A 26,495-nucleotide genomic window follows, 5' to 3' on the forward strand; every position below is an offset into this window, starting at 1 on the left:
TTTTCCCCAATCTTATATTTTCATTCAGATGACCAAGGACATACAAATTTGGGAGGGTGATCACATGTCAATTAAGAAAAATATATATTTTTACAAGAGAGATATTAAAAGAAGGGCTTTGTCAAAAATACAATATAGATAGGGTTACAATGGAAAAACTTGGAAGGCCATTTCAAATATCATTTTTATATTTTTTATAAAATTAATGACAGTAACAGGATTGACATCATAGTAACAGGACTGACCAGAGTAACAGGGATGACAGGACACAATTTCTTCAGCTTACACTGCACATATTTGTTTACATAATTTTGTAAAATTTTACCTTTTTAAATTGTATTGCTTGACATAGTTGTATTAGTGAAGCACATTACATTTCTAAGAGATCTAAAGATTTAAGGATATTGTAATTAGAGTAATTAGACCCATGCGTCCATCTGTTTGTCTGTGTGAGTATGTCCCCTCACAGAACTTAAAATATACTGATCTGGTTCAATTATTAGGCAAGGAAGATAATCAGATCTTGGTCTTTCTATGATCATCTGAAAACATGCTAACATTTGGTTTCACTTTCTTGAACATTACAAGATTGGGGCGAGGGTCTGCAGTCACCTTACTGCTATTGTTTGTAATCGCACTTACATGGATGAATTGACAATGAGTCCTCTGTAGTGGATACCAGGACTAAGTTGTTTAAAAAGTAAAATGACATGAAATTATATGTATAGGAAAAAACATTGGGATTTTTTTTTCAATCACCAATACATTTTGGGGTTTCATGATTTTTTTTAACCAAAATTTGTATATAGATGATTCTCAACTATGTTATGAAAGATATAACAGAATGAATTGATACACCATTTTACTTTATGCAATATGTGGGTAAAATGGCCATAAATTAGTATTCCCTATGTGTCCTTAAATGCTCGTTTTTTGGTGTCGACAGATTATAAAAACTTATTTCTGGGTTTTTTAGCTTGTTTGCTGACTGTACACCTTGTCACAGCTTTTAGACATTTTGTTTTTTGTTATAAGTCAGAAATGACAAGCAGGCAGCCTCTCGCAATGCAAAGTCAATGGAGACGGTTGGAATGAATTGTTTTCCCCCCCGGTGTGGGCGTGGCCTAAATACGCTCTGTCTCTATGGGCATAACCGTCGGTGACGTCACGCGCATACCTCTAGTCTAGTGTTTCTACACCCATTTCAGGTCCTAGAGTTTCTTCTAATGAGCTGATGAGTTGAATCAGGTGTGTTTGATTAGGGAGACAAATAAAACTTGCAGTGTTGGGGGTCCTTCAGGAGCAGGGTTGGGAAACACTGCTCTAGTCAACACACACACTAACCATTCAAGGAAATCGCCTTTGGACTATTACTTTTACAAATACATATCTTCAAAATAATGCCTTCAAAAAATAAAATGGAGCTTGAAACTTGGGAACAACAATGTAAGTTATTTCTGAATACTTCTTGGCATTTGTTTTTCTTCATGTACATAATATAAAAAATAGTCTAATATAAAAATAATGTATAGCCTACATTTAATTTATGCCTTAATAATGAATTTGGTCAGTGATCAGCAAACAATTATTAAAAACAAAATAAACAAAACAAGAAAAAAAGGCCAAATCCCCATAGACTGTTTGGATTGTTGTATGTGAACCTGCGGCGATTTGCTATAGCCAGCAACCACTGTAAACAAAAAATGTTTTATACGTTTATCCATACGTAAAATATTATTTGTTTGGGGCAAAAATATTTGTGGTTGTTGATTGTTAAAACTGTATCAGTGCCACATGGCATATATCTTGCAATTTTACATTGTTGGTTTACTTAAAATAAATTAGTTCAGTCTTATTATTATTAATATTAAATATTAATAAACATCATCAATGTTTCAATGTTCAATGTTTATGATTAAATAAATATTAATCATAAACATTGAATGGGTCGTGTTAAGTTACAAATGTGTAGCTATATTGTATAGGCTAACCGAACATGGAAAACGCAATTTGTTCAGAAAAAGTAAAGGACTGTGACGACATAATGCTTTTACAGTTCACAGGGAAAGATCACATGTATGGAGGTTTTTTATGGGGTTGTGTCTACTGGTGATCATGAGTTGTCTGGTAAGTTCATTTAACACAACTGCATCTTTTAATCAAACTAAATAATATGCTACAAGTGTATGGTTATAATTTTTTCCCAGTCTCATTGCTTCCCTGCTGAAAAAAATAGAGAAATGCTAATGGTTTCCACTACAAAACCATTACAAACCATCAGCCGCTAACCATTACAAACCATCAGCCGCTAACCATTAAAACCATTAAAACCATTAGCAATTCTGTAATGAGACTTTGCGTCTCAAATGATGATGCTAACTTCACAAGAGTGAGTTCAAATGTTAATTTCCAGGAAGATCCTTTGTCTTCTTGGGGAGTGGTAATTCCTCAACCAGTTCTTCCAGTTTCCCGCTTTGACTCCGTGGGTCAAATTCAAATTCCATTTGCCTAGATTTGGAATTACTTGCAACATGTATAATTTAAATGAGCAGATAAAACACAACAGATAGACCTGCATGTAAATAAATTACGCAACAACTCCTTGGTATTTTGACTTAGCTACAATACCACCACTATGCTACTAGACTAAACCCTTTACTCCAGTATGAAGACCGCGGGTCTTTCTGCCTCCTGGTTGCGTGCGCAAGCAGTGATGACGTCGCCGAGAAATCCATGTATTACCACTACTGCACGTTATAGTGGGACAATTGTGGCTTTTTGTTTATAATTTAAATATTTTTGTTGTTGTTTTTATGAACACTCAAGCCCCATATTTCATTTGAACGCGTGTTAAAAATGCTCATAGGCAGTATTTTTTATATCACCAACATTTTGCTTTTGATATTGCTGCAGCTTAGGTCAGTTTCATAATTTTTTTATTCTGTGCTTTCAGATTCTTTTTAACTGTAAAAATAAATTGAAACAAAATATACATTTATAAATTAAAGATGTCCTGTAAGCGCTCAGAAACACGTGGACCGACTATCGGCTTGCCACTGGTGTGCCGACGGTGGCCCAGCCGCGGAAAACCGCTGGTGGCGTGCCACCCAAAAAACGCTGGCAGACCGACGGGGTTTTCAGATTGGTCGGGTTGCCGATGGTGTGCCGCCGGAGGTCCGACCGTGTCAAACCGCTGACTTTGTGCCGCCCAAAAAACGCTGGTGGACCGCCAGGTCATTGTTAGCTGGGAAATTATCCAGCTTAATCTAAAACATATACAGCAGTATTTAATTGACAGTATTGAGAGGTTGTTAAGTCTTTCAAATACACACAGAAATAACTTTGTTTTAATCTTATCTTTACACTGCCATAAAAAAAAAGTAGCGAACATGTTTAATTAACAGTCAGTTTCTTTGTGGGTACAACACCCGGCTTTCTGTAGAAATGTTAAAGCTCACATTGTACAATTGCAGGGATTAAAGTTCTTCGTCGCTACGACGGATTTCCGTTAATTGCAGAGAGTCTATGACGGATTTCCGTCAATTCAGGGTTCCCCCTGCCCTTATGTCTTAAATTCACTTTTCATAATTTTAAGGCTGTAAATATGCTTACATTTCTCAAATAGTGTAATAAATGTCTTAATTTTAGTTTGAATGAGTCTTCAATTAAGGAAGGACGAGGTGTATTCACCCTGCTTAGGGGGATGTGATCAAAGCCTGGAGTGGAGCAAAAAGCACGTTCCTCTCTCCACTCTAAGCGTTCTATCCACCTTATTCCTACGCCCCATGACGCTTTGCGCGAATTATGGGTGTAACTTCCGTTAGGCTGTAAACAATAAGTGAAAAAGGCTTGCTCTATACACTTTTTTTTTTTTACAGTCTACGGTTCACTCCAAATGTAGAAGCGCGAAAAGTACGCCCAAATAAAGAGCGACGCCGTCTGTTTTCCCAGGCGAGATGAAAAAAAACAAAAAAAACAAATGCTTTAGGGCTTTATGTTCACAGAAGCTGCGAGCCGTGACGCTTCACGATACGCTTCGGTTAACGGTCATGCGAGTCTGGCCTGCGAGATGTAAGTAGCTAAACCAAACAACTGTTTACAATAGAAGAAACAATCAATTTGCAAAGACTGTATCGCTCAGCTTTGGGAAGATAAGATATACTGGTAAAGATTAGGAGACTGCGAGAAGAAGAAAGAGAGAATGTGATGGAGATGAGAGAGGAAGAGCAGGTATTGCATACTGTGCCCATGATTAACATTATTACAATGTATTCCTATTCAACACATAAATGTTCTTTGCTAATTACAGTGGATCATATTTAGCTCAATTTAACAACACAAGCACCTAAAATATAACTCCATAATAGTAGTATTGTATAAATATTAATATTTCTATATGGTCCTCGAATATATTATATTTCACCAGTATCAGCACTGGGAGTTTTCACTGTTTGTATCACTCCATTTTGTCTGTTTACGCAACTTGCATCATTAAGCCAGTAGGTGGCGACAAGTGACTGCCTTTATGAGTGAGTAATTGAACCATTAAATGAACAGATTAGTCCAAAAACATTAATTAAGGAAAAAACGAGTTGCTGAAACCAATCTTTCATGCTCATATAAATTGCTCATTTGCCTCTGGATACTGTATGCATGCCCCCGAACCCCCCTGGCAAGATCCCTATAGCAAGGACCTCTGTTTGTATGACTACATCACAAAGAGTCAATTCTTGTAAAATGATTAGATTGAGAACATTGTGTGTAAAAAAGTGTGTAAATAATAGAAACGCAGTTCAAAATTGCCTTTCTTTAAATGCAAATGTTCTTTGAGTATTTCATTTGTGAAGGTAATGCATGTACTCACTATACTCCTAATTACAAGAAGAAGAAAATTTTCACACTGGGTGTGTGACAGGGTGTGGAATGGGGTTTGGCCGAGGAACATTTTTCAGTCAAAAGATTTTTTTTTTTGCTTTAATCCCTGCAATTGGCCACATACAGTGAGGAAAATAAGTATTTGAACACCCTGCTATTTTGCAAGTTCTCCCACTTGGAAATCATGGAGGGGTCTGAAATTGTCATCGTAGGTGCATGTCCACTGTGAGAGACATAATCTAAAAAAAAAAATCCAGAAATCACAATGTATGATTTTTTAACTATTTATTTGTATGATACAGCTGCAAATAAGTATTTGAACACCTGAGAAAATCAATGTTAATATTTGGTACAGTAGCCTTTGTTTGCAATTACAGAGGTCAAACGTTTCCTGTAGTTTTTCACCAGGTTTGCACACACTGCAGGAGGGATTTTGGCCCACTCCTCCACACAGATCTTCTCTAGATCAGTCAGGTTTCTGGGCTGTCGCTGAGAAACACGGAGTTTGAGCTCCGTCCAAAGATTCTCTATTGGGTTTAGGTCTGGAGACTGGCTAGGCCACGCCAGGACCTTGATATGCTTCTTACAGAGCCACTCCTTGGTTATCCTGGCTGTGTGCTTCGTGTCATTGTCATGTTGGAAGACCCAGCCTCGACCCATCTTCAATGCTCTAACTGAGGGAAGGAGGTTGTTCCCCAAAATCTCGCAATACATGGCCCCGGTCATCCTCTCCTTAATACAGTGCAGTAGCCCTGTCCCATGTGCAGAAAAACACCCCCAAAGCATGATGCTACCACCCCCATGCTTCACAGTAGGGATGGTGTTCTTGGGATGGTACTCATCATTCTTCTTCCTCCAAACACGTTTAGTGGAATTATGACCAAAAAGTTCTATTTTGGTCTTATCTGACCACATGACTTTCTCCCATGACTCCTCTGGATCATCCAAATGGTCATTGGCAAACTTAAGACGGGCCTTGACATGTGCTGGTTTAAGCAGGGGAACCTTCCGTGCCATGCATGATTTCAAACCATGATGTCTTAGTGTATTACCAACAGTAACCTTGGAAACGGTGGTCCCAGCTCTTTTCAGGTCATTGACCAGCTCCTCCCGTGTAGTTCTGGGCTGATTTCTCACCTTTCTTAGGATCATTGAGACCCCACGAGGTGAGATCTTGCATGGAGCCCCAGTCCGAGGGAGATTGACAGTCATGTTTAGCTTCTTCCATTTTCTAATGATTGCTCCAACAGTGGACCTTTTTTCACCAAGCTGCTTGGCAATTTCCCCGTAGCCCTTTCCAGCCTTGTGGAGGTGTACAATTTTGTCTCTAGTGTCTTTGGACAGCTCTTTGGTCTTGGCCATGTTAGTAGTTGGATTCTTACTGATTGTATGGGGTGGACAGGTGTCTGGGTGGACACGGTGAGTGAGGAACCACACACCCACAGCGTGCGGTCAATGAATTTGATGAGAGGTAGGTCGAGATCATCCAACAGCAGTATCTGGGCAAGAGGATCTTCCAAACCCCTCAAAAACTGCATCTTTAGATCCTCTTCATCCCAATTTACATCCTGAAACCAACTTACGTCCTGAAAGAGAACTAGGTAGAACTCAACATACTCCTCCAGAGTCCGATCACCCTGGAAGAGCATAGTGGATTCCTTGGGGTTTGCGGAAGCACCGTCTTTGGGCTGTGTAGGATCCATAACGGCGTAAGGTCAAGCCTTCTGTCAGGATACAGGCACGGAGACAGAGGTAAGTGAATCCAAACACAGCTTTATTCAAGTTGACAAGAGTGCAAGGTGAGTATTCAATGAGTTCAAGTGCAGATTCAATGAAGATCACTCGGTGTGGGGCAGACAGCAGGTAAGCAACTTCACTTCAGGTTGGTAGATACCAAACAGTCACAGTTCATAAATACTTGTCTTTTCTCTTTCAGATGCAGTCGATAGCAAGCAAGCTCAGAGGAAATTGGGATGAGGAGACTTCTTTGAGGCGATGGAAGGCTTGGATAGCTGTGGGATTCAAGGACAGAGACTTGGGTCGATTCTTTAATGAAGATGTGAGAGGAGCACTGATGAGACTGTAGTTCTTGATGAATCTTCTGTAGAAGTTTACAAAACCGAGGAATCTTTGAAGTTCTTTGACAGATGTGGGTAATGGCCAGTCTTGGATTGTTTCCACCTTCCTCTGGTCCATCTGGATACCATGCTGATCTATGATGTAACCCAGGAACTGAACAGAGGTGATATGGAACTCACACTTCTCCAATTTCAGGTAAAGCTTGTGTTCTCTCAGTTTCTCTAGTACTTGAATGACATGACGATGGTGTTCAGCAATTGAAGATGAATAGATGAGGATATCGTCAATGTAGACAATCACAAAGCGGTTGAGGTACTCACGGAACACTTCGTTCATGTACCCTTGGAAGACCGCTGGAGCGTTGGACTGCCCGAAGGGCATAACCTGATATTCATAATGGCCAGATGGGGTGACGAACGCTGTCTTCCACTCATCTCCATGCCGTATACGGATCAAGTTGTATGCACTCCGAAGGTCCAGTTTCGAAAATATGCGAGCCCCACGCACCTGCTCCAAGGCAGCTGGGACCAGAGGAAGTGGATAACTGTATTTGACGGTTTGAGAGTTGAGATGACGATAATCGATGCAGGGCCTCAAGCCTCCGTCCTTCTTACCCACAAAGAAGAAACTTGAAGCGGCAGGGGAGGTCGATGTGCGGATGAACTGTTGTTGTAAAGCCTCCTCCACATACTCCTCCATGGCCTTCTGCTCCGGGATGGACAGTGGATAGATACGACCTTTAGGTAGAGTGGCTCCAGGTAGCAAGTCGATTGCGCAGTCCCATGGCCGATGAGGTGGTAGTTTAGTAGCCAGTTTCTTGCTGAACACATCCTGGTACGCCTGGTACTCCACTGGAATCTCTACTTGATGCTCTACTTCAGGGCTCTCAACCGAGGTGGAACAAACAGGAACTTTGGACCTCTTCTGAGGCGTCGATGATGAAGAAGGGATTTTCTTGATGAATGACAGACAGGACAAATGGCAGGACTCACCCCAACGTAATACTTCACCAGATTTCCAGTGGAGTGTCGGCTGATGTTGAACTAACCAGGGGCGTCCCAGGATGAGCTCAGCGGTGGACTCCTCCAGCACCATAAAAGAAATCTCCTCTGAATGAAGACAACCAACACGCAGCGTCAGAGTAGGTGAACAGTGACAAATTCGACCTTGACCCAGCTGTTTTCCCTGGATGGTTTGTACATGGAGGTCTTGAGAATTGTGATGTTTGCGGATGTTCAATTTTTGGAGAAGCTGTGTGGAGATGAAATTCCCCGCCGAACCAGAGTCAATAAGGGCTTGCGCTGAGACACAAATACGAGAAGTTAATACATGCACAGTGATGCGATTTAAAGCTTCAATTTTAGGTGAGACTTGAATTGTGCTTACCGCTGGGCATGGAGGTCGAACAGGGCAAGAGCTGAGAAGATGATTATCAGATGCACAATAGAGACAGAGTTTATGAAGAATTCGTCGTTGACGCTCTGAAGCTGGAAGATGGGCGGAGCCGAGATCCATAGGCTCTGGTGCTGGAGGAGTGACTGATGGATCCGTGGGCGGAGGACATACAGTGGGAGTCGGAGAATCACAGGCTGATAGTCTTTGCGAAACTCGAATGGATTTTTGAATTCATTTCTCAATTCCCAGACTGTCGTCGTAAACCACCATCAACTGACGAATGTTAGGATCCAAACCATGACGAAAAGCTGTGATCAATGCTGCCTCATTCCAACCACTGGATGCCCCTAAAGTGCGGAATCGTAAAGAGAAAGTACTCACAGAAGATTGGCCTTGACGAAGATTGTAGAGTTGATCATGTACTGATAGATCGGCAGCTGTTTGACCGAAAACTTCTTTGAAGTGTTGTATGAAACCGGAGAGGGATTTGACGACTTCCGAATCCGAATTCCACAGAGACTGTGCCCACTGAAGTGCTTGCCCAGACAGAAGTGAAATGATGAAAGCAACACGAGCTGAATCGTTGATGAATTGATGTTCTTCCATGGAGAAATACAAAGGTACCTGAAGTAGAAACCCACTGCAGTCCTCCGCCTCACCGGAGAATGTCGCTGGTCGGGCCATGGGACACGCTGAGGCAGTGAACGAAGCAACGGGCGCTTGAGAAAGTGAAGCTGAAGAGGTGTGTTGATGAATGGCGATCGGATTGACAGGTGAATTCGCTGTGGATTCCGAAGGATTCTGCATGGTGTTCTGATCTTCTGTCAGGTTTGGCATAGACGAAGCAGACAGAATGGTAAGTTAAATGCTTTAATTTGCAGAATGGATCAGTACAGCGAAACAGGTGAGTAAACAGTAAGTTGAATGTCAGATGATAGCTTAACTGAAGTGTAACCAAGTCTCTCTCTCTCTTTCTCTTGCAGATGATGATGAAGGAGTTCCTTAGAAGACGGAATGGTGACTGGCTGAGAAGATCGGGATCGAAAGTAGGTATACAGGTAAGTATGGCAGAGAGTCTGTGTCATGTATAGACGAGATCAGACAATGACTGAATGTTTGTAGCAGGTATATATGGGTGAACTGATGATGAGGTCCAGGTGACGGTGATTAGTAATCAGGTGACAATGAGCGTGTGAATGACTGAGTGGGCGGAGTGAGGGAATGAGTGGAAGGAGATGGTGATGGAATCCTGACAGCAATGATCCTTTGAACAGTTCCTGTTACAGTACAAGTAACAAAACAGTGACTGGGTGGGTACAACTTACAAGGATATAGACCACCCAAAAAATGAGAATTTTCTCATCATTTACTAACCTTCATGCCATCCCAGATGTATATGACTTTCTTTCTTCACATAAACAAACAAAGATTGTTAAGGAAATAATCCATCTCTGTGAGTTCATATAATACAAGTGGATTGCAACCCATGTACGTAAGACAGTTGGTCGGAAGTGATTTTTAATAGTTAAAACAGTTTACATTATTAGTATTTATCTTATCTAGCCTATTGTTTCACTTCAGAAGGCATTGATTCATCCACTGAGGTTGCATGGACATCTCAGTCACTATGTGTGGTTTTTATAGGACTCGCAGGGATGGATTACTTTCCTTATAATCTTAATTCATGTTTATTTTAGAAAGAAAGTAAATTGCATCTGGGATAGCATGTGAGTAAAATAAGTGAGAATTTTTTTTTTTTTTTTGGGTGAACTATATCCCCTTAACATTCATATGTTGTTGGTATGCTAATCCAAGATCAGCATAGACTAGAAAGAATAAAGTGAAACCTCTTGTGTACTTGTGAACGGTGTTTGTTTTAATTTAGAGCTCCAAAGAAATTAGAATATTTGCTATTTTTTAATATTAAAATAAAATAAATCGGGTGTCTGAATATCAAGATCCCAGTCATTCAAAGGTGATGCGTCTGAACAAAGATTCTTGTGTGATGGGGAGAGTGGATCTCTAGTACTACCACTCCATCCTCTGTGTCAGCATCACAATTTTGTTTATGGAAAAGTTGCTCCACTCCCTGGAAAAATGAGAAAGGAAATGTATTATAATCTAACAATACAAACTGCTTTGAACTCCCACATAAAGTTACAAACTGCAGGCTTAAAATATTTATTTCAAACAAATGATATATATATTTTTAAGGGATTTTACAGTACTAAACATTTACCTCTGAGTCATGCACCATTTATCATCTGTAATACTGTTGTGTAACCAGTAGATGGCTGTATATCCCTATATAAAAATAGATATATATATCCATGGCTGTGTATTCCCTAGTTGCTGGAGGTTTTCAGTCATAATTACTTGCATGTATTAGGTTTTGCATTTGCATATATGTGTATTATTAAAGACTATTAAAGATGAAACATTTTTCTCCGAAATGTTCATTTGAAGTGCAATTCCTTGCATTATTATTAGTCAAATATGGACACAGAAAAAGCATTTTGTTACTCATACTAGCTACATATAATAGCTTTATCAGTCATCTTTATCACACAAAAGTAATCCGAATAAATATTGCGACCAGGGCGATATTTCAAAATAATTGAGTGTTTACATATTATGAACAGAGACATGGTCTGTGGTCAAGTCGTGTCTCTCCTCTTTCAAAAACTCTGCATTAAATTCAGGTTTAAATAGCTTTATTGACATGGAAAAAAAAAAAAAAAAGGCTTTACATTGCCAAAGTTGAATCAGGCAGTGATTAAAAGCGCTCTGGTCCAATGGCATCGGTCATTGTCTGATACAGTACTTTTTGTACTGTAGGCTACAGATACTGCACAGTACTCTTAGCCCAATGTTGTTTGGGGTGGCTGGGGGGAAATATGATCTAATCGAAGCAAATATGATCTAATCGAAGACTGTAACCATATGTAGATAAACAAGTCATGTAATGATTGGGCTAACAGTTAAATCAAGACAACACTGCTCTATAATGTTATGGGGTCTCACTGAACTCTAAAATGCCTCTCCACCTGAAAAAGTAAGTACTGTATTATAAATAGTATTGGTATAGTATATTTAAAAATAATAATAATAATTCAGACTTACCACGAGTATACAGTATCCTCATAGCGACGATGACTAATGATAATGTTATCATTCGTCTGTACTATTCCTTCTATAAGAAATCATCTCAACAATGTAGTGTAGCAGCAAATAAATAGATATAAACTTTATAGCAATAAAATGAAATAGAAAGCTGTGCTTACAGAGGCTCACATCCACACATAAATACAACACTGACGTCTTCACTTCCAGGTCAAGAAGCTGTCAATCAAAAACTCAGTAGCCAATGAGAACACACTGCTGCTAGCCCCCGCCCCCGCGAGAGCTGTGTGCCAGAACGGCGAACAAAAACTCAGGGAGCGAGCGTAAACGAAAACTTCAGAAGCGTAAGGGACCTTTCGGTATTTATGGAAGGGGCCACCGGAGGAAAATAGGGGAGGGTCATGTCTTTTTATTCATTGTTGAGGGGAGGGTCATCCAACTTTTTTTAGTCCAGGGGAGGGTCACCCAACTTTTATATTCAAGAAAACAAGTGGCTTGTTTGGTGCTATTTTTTTCCATTTAGCTCCATGTTGATATCGCGTTATCAGCCCCCCTTCGATATCAGATGGGTCTGACCCAACAAAAACCCAGTTTGGCGCTGTTTGACAGTGCGCGCGCACTTCAGTTTGCGCTTAGAAAAAGTGCATCATGTCAGAACAGAATGCCGTGCACAGTGTCCTGTGAGTGTAACTCTACCTCTGCAGGTTTCCAACCGTTCCGTATAATACGGAATCGTCCCGTATTTGACACATAAAAGTTTTGTTCCGTATTGAACTGATACGGAACGCACTTTGTTCCGTATTTTTGAGAATTCAGTGCAAATCCATGACAGACACATTATAGCTTCTAATATAGCCTATGTCAGACAGACTATGAACAAAGACATTTGTAGGCTATGACAAGAAAAAAAAAAAAAAAAACCGACGGTGCGGTAGATACTAATTTGTCCCCCTGTTTGTCTATGATCAGCGTAGCGTTTTTAACATCTTGCAACATCATCAGAGAATGCCCTTTTAATTGGTCGTTTCAGTCATTGTGAGTCACGTATCGTAGCAACGATGACGACAAGTGACAACAGCGGGATGATAGCCTTTATATTTCACATTTCTGTGGTTCAGTCTTGTATATTGATTAGGCCTACTTTGCTATTCTATAAATATATAGGCCTAATAAGTTGTATTATAATATGCTATAATGTATGAAATATATTTAGCCAATATAAATGTATCAATTAGTTTTCACAATATTCACCAGAAGTCATCATTTCAGGGGTTATTTTTAAAAAAATTCTTCCGTGGGGACCAAGCACGGCGTTAGTTTTCGGCGCACCCAAAACTAAATAATAATAATAATAATAATAGTAATAAGCTCATAATTTGTACTAAAATAGTCTAAATGTTTAGTTTTAAAAACAATTTTAAAAAGCTGGCTATGTCTATTTTGATGTTTCTGCGCAAGTTCAGCAGACAGTGCGGTTCGGGTTTGTTCTGATCAGAGCTCGTGAGCGGAGAGCGCATTTCTGAATATTCCGCTCTGCTCGCTCATTCCTTGCCACAAATAACCGGTTAAAGTAATGATTATGAATGTGTCTAAATTAGCAAGGAGACATTTATTTGTTTAGTAATAAACTGGTGTTTTCTGTGTCGCTGCAAAGATGAAGTTGACGATGCTCGCCATGAACGCCAGAGAGAAATGCACATTTCATATGGATTTTCAGAGAGTAGCCTATTTATTTTGGTTTGAATATTTTCGTTTAAAAGTAGACATTTCAAGCTTTCTGTAATATAGACTATATTCCTCAAATCTGTGAGGCACACGCTGAGTTTCGGCGCCCTCCAGTTCACGTGCAATGCAAGTGATCGTGTCGGCGCCTTATTACATTGTCTGATATTGGCTTCTTTTTTATTAAATACGGGCAATTGGTTGATAAAACATTGATCAAAATTAAGATACAATTTATACAAAACGAAAATCTTTTAAAAAGAGTTTTCTACAAAACAAAACTTAATGAAGTGGTCAAAATCATGTTTTACCAAAAACAGCGCCGTTGCTAGGAGGGTGCCAGCACCTCTGCCTCTCAGCGCCTCTGCCTCGCGAGTGGATGATAGCCCTGAAGACGCCTAGCAATGATATACCTTTAGTGGTAGTATACCTTTAGTTAAGTTATACCTTAAGAGTCTTCGTAGCGCGCTAAGAGACAATAGCCGCGTTTCCATTACAGATTTGCGCAAATGATTTGCGCTATTATCTAAATATCGATAAAAAACTATTGCGAAATGACGGTGTTTCCATTAACCGATGTTATGCGACTAACACGTCCTTTTTTCTCTCGCGATAAGTCATTCCAAAAATCACGGCAATGGACGTTGGTTTATATAACATCACAGCCACCGCATTAGACATTATTATTATCAATCGAAGGAGACGTGGCGTGTTATCCAAGCATTAATGGCAGGAAAGACCCTTATACTGCGAACGACACATAAAGCCTAAGCAGTTTCTGGGTGTTTCTCCCTCATTTCTGCTCCGATCTTTGATTGTGGCATTTATTTGAGATTTAGAATCCAGTATTCCTATAGGCTAATTATTGTTTCTTTTATTAATTTAATAAAGAACTCTGTCTCGTATTCTGTCCAAACGATCCATGTAGGCTACTTTTGTGTCACCAAAATTTTAATTTGAACTGGCTAGAACCAACTGCTGCGCAAAAAAGTAAATATCGACGAATTTTCAGATTTTTTTTCAGTTTATGACTTTTTGCCCCTTTATTAAACATTTAAAATATTCACAAATTAATATGGAAAACATGTCGATTTTACTGGTTTTCTAAGGCCAAATTAGAACCTGGAATCGATGTTTTTCCCGCAGTGCTGAATGAGAAGAGCCATTAATATTATTAAACTATTGTTTTGGCTAAAATCACATCTCCATCTCCGCTGTTAAGCAGATGGATTACATAATCAGAAGGTATTAGCCTTCGATTCGAATTTGTTCGTTTTAAAGTGGACATTTCAAGCTTTAGCCTACATTTTGTTTCAGTTCTCGCGCTCCAGTTTACGGAGATCATGAAAGTGCGTCTGATTGTTTTCTTTTATTTTACAAAAGCACAACGTTTTCTTGTTATTGTGAGTTTACACAAATAAAAGTAGTTGAGAATAATGTATTATTATTTTCTGTATGACCAGAAATGATAGAGTATTTTAAGTTGTTTCCACTGTTGATAGGAAAATGCAAGTGTTCGCGCTCGCGCCTCCGTGTCATGCAGTGCGCGCTCCACACTCAGCTTCCTTTTTTGCATAAAAGCGTCTTCTAAATATAGCCTATTAAATGTTATAATAAAATAATATACAATTATTATTATTTGTGTAGCTATACATGGACCTCAAACACACCGCGTCTTCTAAGTCAGGTGACTGTAAATGCGCAAAAACTGTTTCCATTGCAGTTTTGCGAAATATTCCTTTTTCGAATTGCCTGAAAAACCACCTCATGAGAGCGTAAAAACTTTTTTGCGATAAACGGGAGTTTTTGCGAAATTGACGTGTTTCCATTGTGCGTATTTTCAATTCGCAATTTCAATTTGCGCAATTTGAAGGGTAATGGAAACGCGGCTAATGTTATCGGAAAATGCAGCCCAGGTATGATGCGTATGATGCATAAAGGAGATTCCAAAGCGCTCTTCTTTGGTCAGAACCATGGAGAGCGATCGCGGATAGGTCGTCCTATGCAACAGAAACTTTTAACAATGCAACAAAATTTTTAAAGAGCATCAAGCTATTAAAATCTATATTATGTATACGCATAGATAATATAACATTAGGCTTTATTAGTCAATATTTTGTATTAGGTTAAACAGTGATTGGATAACGTTTTTAATTTAACGTTTTTAATTTAAGGCCTACCCACGATTGGTCTGGCCCATCCAAAACTGGTTCACGATTCCAGTGTTATGGACGTGACATTTGCAGTCAAAACTTGAAATATAAATTCTCAGAAAATGCATTTAATACCAATATTTTGAAACGTCTGAAAGGAGTCAACACATTAGAAAAATATCAGTCTACACATGCGTTTTATATTTAATATGAGGGAAATACATATGTGACGTGACACAAAAAATCTTTAACTTTTAGGTGGCAAAATATTTTTTTAGAAATTCTATAAATTACACTGTGCAAACCAAAAGATACCCACCGGATGAATAAAGATCGGCCTCCACAGAACATAAAATATTATTTTTATTTTATTTTTCGTGTTCGCATTTATGTGAAAAAAAAAAAAAAAAAAAAAAAAAACAATGTTACAGGCGTGACAGTTCTCCATTACGGACATGACTGCTCTGAAAGCGACTTTAAAATTTTCACAGAGACCTCAAACAGAAAGCACAAAGCCTTTCTTTAAAGTGAATTTCGTTTTTTTATTAATTGTATCTTAATTTTAATCAATGTTTCATCTGGATTTAATAAGTAAATATAGTAGAAAATACATAGCCTATAATCATGACATGGAGGCGCGGGCGAGTGAACTGGACTCTTGTCTCATAAATGAACCGAAACTCAGCGTAAGGTAGGCTACTTGCCTCACAGACCTGAGAAATATATAGAAAGCTTGAAATGTCTACTTTTAAACAGAACCATTCAAAACGAAGGAAAACAGACTGATTTCTGCTTATGAAATGTGCATTTCTCTCTGGCGCGTTCTGAGAAGATCGCGACGCATCGTCAACTTCATCTTTGCAGTCGACACAGAAAACACTTATTTATTAATAAACAATTAAAATGTCTCCTTGCTATATTTGACATATTAATAATCATTACTTTTGCCGGTTCTTTGTGACAGCTTTTAGATGCTTTGTTGGCAGCGCCACCCACATGTTGAACGAGTCACACCGCATCAGCACCGAAAATCTAAATCTAAATCTTTTTTTTTTTTCAAATCTAAAATCAAAAATCGTGATACGAACCGAATCGTAGGTTTGGTCTATCGTTACAGCCCTAGTAAGATGAGAAAGCAAGAGTTTATGGTTTAAAACAAACAAACAATGGCTATCTGAACATCTTTGCCAAGCGAAAACCAGTACAGAAGTAGGCTATAAATTATCGGGGAGGGTCATGCCTTTTTTCACAATCATTTTGGAGGGTCATAGAAAAATGTATTGCTGGCGAAGGGAGGGTCATGTCTTTTTTGACAACAGATCTCAAAACTCCTCCGGTGGCCCCTTAAATAAAAAACGAACAGTCCCTAAATGAAAACTCTGGACCTCATTGGATCTTGTACCGACTCGCAGAAAAACAAATAATTTGTGAGAAATCAAGATTACAAAAAAAACCCCACAAAATATAATCCACATCTTCTTCTCTGAGGTGAATAGCCTATACCTGTTGTGTTTGACATAACAAGTCGGCCTAGGCTAGTTTTCGGGCTCTCATCTCATATAAACGTACAACAAGGGAGTTCCCTTTTTGCAAGCTTTTTCAGATATCTCCATTGCTCCCAGGTCACAAAAGTCCTCCCGGTGGCCACTTCCAACCTGAGAGCATATGGAAGAATTTCTAGTTCTGAGGGATTAGACATGAAGAGAGTTGAGGTGAATGTTATAATAAACAGACCTCTTCCCCTGCCCCGTATTAGCCTTAATTTCTCCATATTCACATTGAAGTGTCGAAATCGTGGAGGTGTGTTTATCGGCTTGCATAGTGTTTACCACACAGTAAAATCATTTGAGTGGGGAGGGGCTGCGTAACACATGAGAATGCCTCGGGTTGAGATTTGCTTGTGTGCTATCTCTCTACAGGTTGCATTCTCTTTCGAGGTGGGGTCCCCTCAAGCACGGGACACGGTCACACCTGTTGTACTGCCCTAATGATGGCCATTGTTGTGAAACCTTTTTCTAATGTGATAGAAATATTTATGTAATAGGTATTTTCAACATTAAATGTACTGAGAAATGCAGACTAAAGATGCTCAGGTCAAAGACCATCTATACTTACCCAAAAAGTATTTAACACTGTAGAACTAACAGCCATTATGATTAGCTTAGATCATTACAAACCAATCACCAGAACAAATCACAGTGTAGAAGACTCGAGTGACATTGATTTTTACTCAGCTGTATGATTTAAATGTACATGTATCTTTCAATTTAGGAGACTCATTTGGTTATTGTGGCCAGTGATCTCCCGGCCGTGAATAAAATTTGTGAGTCATGTCAGGTATATGCTGTGCAGCTGAGAAATAGATTCTACGCTCAAAAGTCAACAACAGAAACATCTACAGTATGTGGGATTGAGGTAGTAATAGAAGTACTAAAGATTCTACGCTCAAAAGACAACAAAAGAAACAGCTAAAGTGTGATTGAAGTAGTGATAGCTTCTTGACGGGACGCCATCACCATACTTCAGGGAAGTATTGTAAGTATTCAGGGATTTCAGGGAATTACCTCGAGATACTGTAGTTATTATTTTTAACAACTGGAAGTTGTTTAAATTGTCCGTAGTGAAGAAGTCAGATTTAGTAGGTTGTATTTGTATTAAGAATTTCCATGACACTAGCAATAACATCATTATTATTATTATTATTATTCATAAATATTATCTTAATCCTATTTCACAATGTAGACAGAACATAATGATTGTTTATAAAATGTTTAATACATAAATATAAAATATGAGCACAGACACTACTGGACAAACAGATTTGCTTGAAAAAAGGAATACTGTCTTTCATCAATCAATCAATCAAATAAATAAATTATTAATTAGTTTCCTCCAACCTTTAACGCAATGTAACTGAATGTCTATAAGAATTTGGAAAACAAGTTCATGTTTAAAACGGTACACCACTGGGCAAATAGAGACTTATAACTTAAAACAAAGGAATATTGTCTTTCATGAAAATCCAATAACAATCAATTTCATTCAACATGTTCCTGAATGTTACTGAATATTTATAATATTTAGACAATAAGATAATGTTTAAAACAGGACATTTCTTTTTAACATCACATATTTATATGGAATTTTGGTTTTGGCATTATGGCACATTAAATACTTTTCAATGAATGTTAGGGTGTTTCTCGACTTTGAAGGTTCAAGGTTGAAGATTAAGTATATTGCCATTACAAATAGAGCCATGGTCACATCATCAACTTCACAGACCTTCTCCCCTTCCATCATTATTTGTAAAAGAGACTCTGCATCCAAGGCACATCCATTTATATACAGCACAGGGTTGGGTGTATTTGGTTCCTAAACAAGAAGAGAATAATGTTATATCAATATAACAATATTAACAGGCACATAATTTCTGCAAATATTTGCTTTGAAATACAATTCTACTCACAACTGAGGGGACTTTAAGGGCTGGCTATTTTCCTACTGGTCAGTAGATAGCGCCTCTCATTCATTATGCCTGATGTGTCACACCTGTGTCTTGCCCTATTTAAGTGGGTTTGTGCCATGCTTTATTGTTCAGATTTATGTTCAGTTTTTATGGGTCCCAGCACACATTGGCATCCAAGGGAATGAGATGGCAGATACTTTAGCTAAAAATGGGTTGAAAGTAAATCAGGTAGAGGTGGCAGTACCAGTTAGCAAAGTAGAGATCAAATCATATGTACAGAACAAAATTAAGATACAGTGGCAGAGTTTATGGGATAATGTAAATAAAGGAAGACATTTATATAAGATACAGCAGAAAGTGGGGGAGGAAAAGTTATTGGGGAAGAGCAGGAGAGAACAGTGTCAATTTAGCAGAATTAGACTAGGTCACACAAGTTAAATGCATCTCTGCACCTTATTGGAAAACATTCATCTGGAAATTGTGAGACATGCAGTCAACTGGAAACTGTGGAACATGTGCTGTTTGTATGCACTAAATACTCAACTCAAAGACTGGCTTTAAGGAATGGACTGGAACATGAAGGATTTAAACAAATGGACATTACAACTATTTTCTCAAATAACTCCGGAAAGATGGTACTTAAACACATCTCATCTTTTTTACAACAAACTGGACTGAACACAAGGATTTAAGTATATGTAATTAAGATACAGTAGGTAGCGATAATGCTGAAGAAGAAGAAGATACAGTGTGGAAAATAAGTATTTGAACACCCTGCTATTTTGCAAGTTCTCCCACTTGGAAATCATGGAGGGGTCTGAAATTGTCATCGTAGGTGCATGTCCACTGTGAGAGACATAATCAAAAAAAAAAAAATCCAGAAATCACAATGTATGATTTTTTAACCATCTGTCTGCAGATGAAAGAGTGGTGCCATCACAGATGAATTGATATGGCTTACAAACTCAGCATGGTTCTTGAAAAGCTGGGCAGGGAGTTCTGAGATCTAGAAGTAATGATGATGATGGGCCTGGATATGTGTGGCCTGGTCTGTGGTGTTTTGATGAGAAAATTGATGTGCTTTGCCTTCCTCAACAGTGGCGGATCTACGGGGTGGCAAAGGGTGGCAGCTGCCACCCCTGGGATACAGTCTTGCCACCCCTGTTGCCACCCCATTTATAAATCAGATAATATTTTTTAAGTATATTTTATGTTCATAGCTACACGTTGAAGGCCAAGGCCAACATGTGTTTAATTAGGTTTAATTATCTGAACGTGCTCCTCCCGAACTTTGTTAATAAAACATCATTTTGAAGAGAAATGTCAGATTTCTATATAATAGAAGAGGAGCTTCAGTTTGTTGCACAGCCCTATTTGTTTAAACTGCGAGAGGCGTCTTAGCTTACGATACTCCTACATCCTACGTCATACATGCACCACAGGTTACTCTTGTGGCGCAAGCTGAATTGCGTAGTATGCGTACGGTCGTCTGGCGGAAGCTAGTTATTTTAGATTATAAAGTTATAAATATGGGTATTTTTCTTACAAAAACCCATGGCTTCGCTTCCGAAGGCCTTTATTAACCCACTGGAGCCATGTGGAGTACTACTATTGTTTTCAGCCATTCACTCCCATTATAAAGCCTGGAAGAGCCAGGACATTTTTTTATATAACTCTGATTGTATTTGTCAGTAAGTTGGAGTGCTGACCCCGCATTGCTACCTCCATCCTCATATTTAGACATTGTCAATTATCTTGTTTATGGTATAAGCGCATATACCAGTGAACAATTTAAAAACTATAAATCTCTGGAAGCCCACGGACATTTCACCAATGGCTGGGTACAGGGTTTATTTACATTCCGACTGAAGGACTGCGACAACACTGTAGTAACAGCAAAGGTATGTTTGCTGTAATGATGATGATAATGTCATGTTAACTGTATATCATCAGTGCCTGATAAAGGATGGTTTGTTTAGTTTGAACGTGTCAAATAAATTGTTATACTACCCTCTTTTCATGCATTTTTTTCTTTATTGTATTAATTACACAAAATGTCAAGAGAAGACATACATAAACGGAGATATGTTTGCAAAAGTGATGTTTTTGCGTCGCACAGCTCCAACCCAGGCCATCTGACGCCTCTTTGTTACGTCCACTACATGCTGTCCATGTCCTTTCTTCAAAGTGGGAAAACTAAAAAACCTTTCCCCGTTGTTTAGTTTGTGACCCTTTCTGTCGTGAGACTTACTATTGCAGCCTATCACACAACAAGAACGTACCATTTTATCACATTTACGAAAAAACACAATTCTCCCAATAGAACACACTAGCATTGATACCTTACAAATGGCGACTACGCCCATAATGCATTTCGTGTTTCACAAGTGTGACGTCACCTTTTAATGTGGCTGTGGCTGTCAAATATGATACTGTGGCTCATATTAATGGGGTTGCTTGCAAGTAGCAGCAGCACGAATTACGTGACCAGCAACATATTTCTGCTTCAAATATTGTGTGTAGTTAACAGTGAGTGGTGGTTTCAGACATTATTTTATTAAAGTGCATTTGTCAGTGGCGCACTCCTACTGACTCCTTCTGCCTGACAAAAAGAAAAGCTTGTAGCTTACTGAAGGCCGAGCGTTTTGACCAATCAGATGAAAGCGGCATTTCAGCGCCGCCCACGTGTGCAAATGAAATATCAAACCCATAAACCGATTTGTAAACCACAAACGAAAAATGAAAAATCGAGCCAAAATCTAATTTTTCGTTTTTTAAACTAAACTAAAAAACGAATAAACGAGCTGGTTTCATTTATCGTTATTCCATTCCAAACAGAAAATGAAATGATCAAAAAGTACACGGACCAACCACATTCTGAGGTAAACAAATCTTTATTCATTCATTGTTATGTTGATATTTATCATAATCCAGGGCTCGACATTATCGCTTTTCCGGGATAAGTGAATGCATAGCCTGATTAAAACGTCAATAGCTGCGAATGATTGATTGTATTACATAACGTCAAATGATAATGGATTGTGAACAGCAACAGGTCACGCCAGTTGATGCTCGCGCAGCCTGTCTGTGTGAGAGACTTGTGGAGAAATCAAAACAGCTCACACTATTGTATAAAATCAGTATCACTTACATTTCACAGTGTCGCAGTGACTTACATTTTAGACCCAATATTGTCAACGAAAGTAGTTCCAAAGCCACACCAGAGCAGTTGTACATCTCCGAGCAACACAGTATAGTGTTTCGTTACTGAAAAATAAATTTAATGACCCATTCATAAAGATTTGCACAGTCACTTGCTTTGTTTTTGAATGAAGACAGTGACTTGCTGCCACCTCATGTGGCTGAATAAAGATGTTTCAAGGACACCTAAGCAGTGCGGAAACTGCCAACTTTGCTGGAACTAAGTGGCAATTATTTGCCATTCCTCCTCAGTTTTTGGTGTCTATAAGTGAGAAAAAAAAAGTAGGTACATGCTGTGTTTTCTAAATTAGTTTCACTGACTAGTGAAACACCGTAGTGTTTAATTGAGAAACAACCAAGCATAAACTGATAAAAATATATAATTGCCACTACTGTATAAGCCTGTCATGCTTGTCCTCCGGTTATTATCGGTCAGACAATTTAGTTACCTATTCGGTTATCTATTCAGAAAGAAAAAAGAATTGTAATTGTGTTAATGTAATTTATTTAGAAGCAATATCCTTATCAGTGTTCTTTCAGCTTTTACTGTACGTGAATCAGCATATTTATCATTAATTGATTTCCAGGGCATTTTTTTCTAACCCTATTAAACTTGTGTGTCACCATTCATGTCAAATTCTTACATTTTATCAATAATTTTAATCAAAATATTAACTTTTACCAATTATATGAAATCAGTATCAACAAAAAATAAATCATAATTCTAGATATAAAACTAACCCGCCAGTAAATGGTGGCAAAATGTGAGTAAATGAGTCACTCATTCATGATTCATTCGATTTGTTCAGACAGCTGATTCATTCAAAGAAAAAAGAAAGTGACTGTCTTTATGAAAGGGTTATTTAAACATTGATTCAAAAATGGTGATTCATTCAATAACAAAACACTGCTGTGTTGCTCGGAGATACGCAATGGTTCAGCTGTGATGTTTGTTTGTAGGCCACAATGTCCCAATGTTTACCTTTAGATAATCATTTTTAAGTAGGCTACTTTGTGCAGTGCTTCAGACAATTCTGACACTATCCTGGAGATAAGACATGCACCCATCCTATACTGGAATCTCAGTGATTTGTAGCATTCACCTTTGGGATTAGAAATGAATACAAGACATTTTAATAATATCAAGCATGTAACGTTTTTTTTTGTTGTTGTTGTTTTTAGCAACGAGGCACGTTTCTGCACGAGTTTTTTGTGATCGGAATGATTTGCAAGTCTGGTAGTGTATGATTCTCAGTCATGTAGTGTATGATGCCCATTTTTTCTTTGTAATCATTCACAAAGTCAGCAAGTGTATGCCTGCTGTTTAAAAATCTGTTCAGATTTTAAAAGTCGTGTAGTGTATTCCAGCCTTAACCAGGGTGGGAATTATGTAATTTTAGGGGCAAGGCCATTTGGCCTCCACCTTTTTTTTTTTTTTAGGGGCACCAAGGCCATATGACAGGGCACAAAGGCCATCGTACAATTCGATGGTTTTCCCATTCAGATTGATACCATAACATCCTAATTTGGAATAAGACATGGATTATGACTTTTTTAATAAAAAAAAACAACATTTTTTAATGAGAGAGAGCGCCATTACATCCAGAAGGTATACACCCTCACACAACAATAGAAACAACATAAATGCCAAATAAAAGCATTCAGAAACACCACAAATGCCAATAAAAGCATTCAGAAACAACACAAATGCCAATAAATTAATAATTTCCTGCATTGTCGAAAGCTCTTCTTCATGCGTTTCAAATATGGACTATAATGTTCAGTAGAGCGCCCTCAGGCTGCTGGTATGAATTGAAAACAGCACATCAGTATACAGCGCTCATAATGATTAACGTTACATCGACGCGTTTGGCTATAAATTCAATAAAATATTATTCCTGTCAATAGAAATCTGATGTAAACTGAGAATATATCAATATTTCTCCAAATCTGCACACTTTTGAGCTAAGAGCCGTGAGGGACGTTGTTTTGTGAATCGCTTTCATGACGACAGCACAGGAGTTTTTTATGAATGGGAGCGTCTGACGCTCATAATTCATATTAAAGGTATCGACTCATTTTTGCATTTCATAACTCCTGAGTCCTGACACAAATTAAGACATAACTGTCAATATAAATTTCTCAGAATACAATAGTGGTCAAATACTGAAACGTGAGTCTTATCTTTTTAATGATGTAAGTTATAGTTTGTCAAGGTAATAACATTAAATCTTATAGTAACTTTGAACTATTAAAAAAAAACGCTTCAGTGCGCCGACGCCGTTACCTCTGGAACCTTGCATAGGGCCCTTTTCTGAAAAGGGCACTTATCTACTAGCAAATAGATTTTGATATTTTTAGGTCAAACCGTTCTTGTCTGTCAGTCATATAATGCAGGTCTATGGTCACGGTCTCAAAGAGCAGCCATCCACAGAGTCCAAATTAAAACAATTCCCCATCGTAAGTACACATTGATGGCCTAAGACACGAAACGAGCGGTTTGTGTGAGAAAACGAACAGTATTTATATCGTTTTTACCTCTTATAACACAGCGACGTCCAAGTGATCTGAGGGCGCCCGCGCTTCCTGCTGTGTGACGTGTGCGCAGACTGGTGCATAGATAGACATATAGATTTCGCCTTGGCTACGGCAGTTCATGAACGAATGCCGTAGCCAAGGCGAAATCTAGTGTATATATCTATGCACCAGTGTAGACAACAGAGTGTCGTTCTTCTGTTGGTGCTGACGTTACATGCTTCTTGCACTGCTGTTTTGATGCGTGAGATCATCGATGTGATTATGACACTGCACCTGCGCGAATCTACAAACTAATTGAAGTTCAGAGACTACTTGGGTGGAACTTGGACAGGGCCAGGGCACACAGGCCAATGTGGCCGTACGATGATTTTTTTTTCACGGGGCATGAAGGCCAAAGTGTAGGGCAACGGCGGCCATGGCCGCGTGGCCGCGGTATAATTCCCACCCTGGCCTTAACATGAAGATCCATTTTTCAGCTAGATGTTCTATGGCACAGGCAAAATGTCAAAACTAAGGCATGGGCAACAAGGATAAGGCTCAGAAATGCAGTGCAGACACACACAAGACTTCGCTTTGAATGACTCAGGCCTTGTCCACACGGACATGGGTATTTTTATAACCGTGACTTTTTTTACGCGGTTCGGCCGTTCGTCCACACGGAAACGCAGTATCAGGTCACTGAAACCGAACATTTTTGAAAACCCCTGCCAGGGTGAGGATTTTCAGAAATGCCGGTTGCAGTGTTGTCGTGTAGACAGTAAAACCGGGGTTTTTGCTTCTGATTGGCCAACGTGGCTTTACGATCGCCGCCTGCTGGTGTGGCAGCGCGTGATAGTGTGTTTTTTGCGTTTTCATGTAGGCGGAGATTTCTTTTAAACCGAGCATGTGTGGATGGGATTTTTTTTTTTTAACGCAGGAGGAAAAATTCCGGTTATAAAAAAATACCCGTGTCCGTGTGGACTAGGCCTGAGTGAACAGGGTTTATATAGGCTGGGCTTAGCAAGGTAATGAATAACAGCTGGAAGTAATCAGGCATAAAGAGTATGGGCAATGGATTATGGGAGATGTAGTCAAGGGTGGGAAAGCAAGGGTCTGGGGAGGAGTGCCCTCTGGTGGATATGCAGGGCACTTCAACCGGTGATCATGACACATGTCATGTTCAATGTCAATTATCATTTATATTAAGCTAATAACTGTTTTTTAGACCACTGCCTTTTTTTCTACAATTTTCCATGTCAATAATGTAATAAAAGTCCCTAATTGACATAACATGCTTTTTTTTAATGTGAAACCCAAATAGAGGAGAATAGGCAGAAAGAAAAACAATATAAATATATAAAATAATATATATAATATATAAAATGAATATTAATAGCCTAATACTAATATCAATAATATACAGATACTAATATACTAATTGTAATCTAAATTAAATATTAATAAAAAGATTATTTATAACACCATTAAGGTCAACACTATCAAAGCTATGGAACCTTATAAAAAGGGTTCTATTTAGTACCAAAAGAGTTCTGCTATTGTTACAAGCCAAATAACCATAATTTTGTACTGTTTAACTTTAGAACCATTTTTCTAGGACTGCCGTCTGCCAATCAATTGCCGAGTTCCACTCTTATTTCAGACACAGGTCGCACCTGATGGTGATCCCATAGCGTTAACGTTATGACGCATTGTCTCATTCCCTTCTCAGGGAACCGGGATATATACATAACCTTAGATGTTTTTTGTTTAATAATCAACAAGCATGATTCCCACAAATTCAAAACTTTTGATTAATAACAATCTTTGTATTTGTAGGTTATATGGTCTTATACAGGTAATGAAATGAAGAAACACCCTCCACCCAGCTTTTTGTCTCTGCACTTTGCAGGAATATATACAAACTCCACTTCTCCTTCAGTACTTAGTTCAGAAGAGTCAAGCTC

The 26,495-nt window shown here is 38.6% G+C and overlaps 1 long non-coding RNA gene across 1 annotated transcript; it reads left to right on the forward strand.

The window, feature by feature from the left end:
* The first annotated feature begins 1,350 nt into the window (after positions 1-1,350).
* On the forward strand, positions 1,351-26,465 carry LOC311091181. The gene is made up of 3 exons (XR_014608015.1): positions 1,351-1,446; positions 2,057-2,127; positions 26,368-26,465. It is a non-coding gene; the product is annotated as an uncharacterized lncRNA (long non-coding RNA).
* The last annotated feature ends 30 nt before the right edge of the window (positions 26,466-26,495 follow it).

This window comes from Abramis brama (assembly GCF_963993115.1).
Source record: "Abramis brama genome assembly, chromosome: 10".
NCBI classification, from domain to species: domain Eukaryota; kingdom Metazoa; phylum Chordata; class Actinopteri; order Cypriniformes; family Leuciscidae; genus Abramis; species Abramis brama.